Here is a 1,404-nt window from a genome sequence, read left to right on the forward strand (position 1 = left end):
CAGTCCCACCAGGGGAAATGCCTTGTTGGACCTGGTCCTGGCCATAGGCGATGACCTGGTGAGGGTTCTGCGGTTCTTGACCATCTGAACGATTGTGATCATCGCCTACTGGAATTTACCATCCAGCACAGGGTGTCAAAGGCCTGCAGCAAGGCAGGAGCCCTGGACTTCAGAAGGGCCAATTTCAATGAGTTAAGGAGATTAGTTGGAGGGGCACTGTGGTCCCGGAGGGGAGGGGAGTTGGGAGTCCAAGGAGAGTGGTCGTTCCTTAAGGAGACAATCCTCCAAGCCCAAATTGTGACAATCCCCATGCGGATCAAAGGGGGCAAGAGTGCTCAAAAGCCCCCATGGTTCACCAAAAGCACCCACAAAATGCCTCAAAGCCAAAAAGGAGCCCCCAATGGAAGGAAGCGGCAATCACCAAGGAGGATTATACCTCCTTGGCTCGAGATTGTAGGGGGAGTATTAGGAAGGCTCAGGCAGAGATGGAACTGGGACTAGCGACCCAGATCAAAGATAATAAGAAGTCCTTTTTTAAATACATAGGGGGTAAAAAGAAGGTACCAAATAACGTGGGGCCTCTGCAGGACATGCTTGGTAATTTGGTGGTCGCACCAGTTGACAAATCTAATCTTTTTAACAGATTCTTTGCTTCCATTTTTCTGGGCAGAGACAGGGAATTCCCCCTCACTGGGACCCTGGACGGACACAGGGGAGGTGCAACCAGGCCTAGGGTCAGTGAGGACCTAGTCAGGGAACTTCTGGAGGGACTAGATGTGTTCAAATCAGGAGTAGTGATGGAACTGGGACTAGCGACCCGGATCAAACATAACAAGAAGTCATTTTTTAAATACATAGGGGGTAAAACGAAGATACCAAGTAATATGGGGCCTCTGCAGGACACACTTGGTAATCTGGTGGTAGCATCAGATGATAAAGCTAATCTCTTTAATCGGTTCTTTGCTTCCATTTTTCTGAACAGGGACAGGGACATCCCCTGCACTGGGATTCCTGATGGACCCAGGGGAGGTGCAGCGAGGCCCATGGTCAGTGAAGCCGGGGAAGGGGATCAAAGGCAGGGGAAGGCCAGCTTGCAGGGACGGCAGAGGAGTCGCCGTTTGCTGCCCAGAGGCTGCTTGCTGCCCGGAGACCCCAGGAGCACGGAGATGGACACCAGTGCCAGGGAGCGTCCACAGACCACGTGGAGGGACACAGACAGTCCTGCTCCCTGAGATACCCCACCAGGGGCAGTGCACATGGGATCCCCAGTACACCGTGTGCAAGTGAGAGACTGTGTAAATAAGTTCTTGAGGGTTTATTAGTTGGTATATCCATGTGCTTATTTAATGATTATTTATTATGTTGTAAATAATTAAATCTTGTAAATAGTTTGAGAATTGTCTG

The sequence above is a fragment of the Alligator sinensis genome, unplaced genomic scaffold (assembly GCF_000455745.1).
Source record: "Alligator sinensis unplaced genomic scaffold, ASM45574v1 scaffold310_1, whole genome shotgun sequence".
NCBI classification, from domain to species: Eukaryota; Metazoa; Chordata; order Crocodylia; family Alligatoridae; genus Alligator; species Alligator sinensis.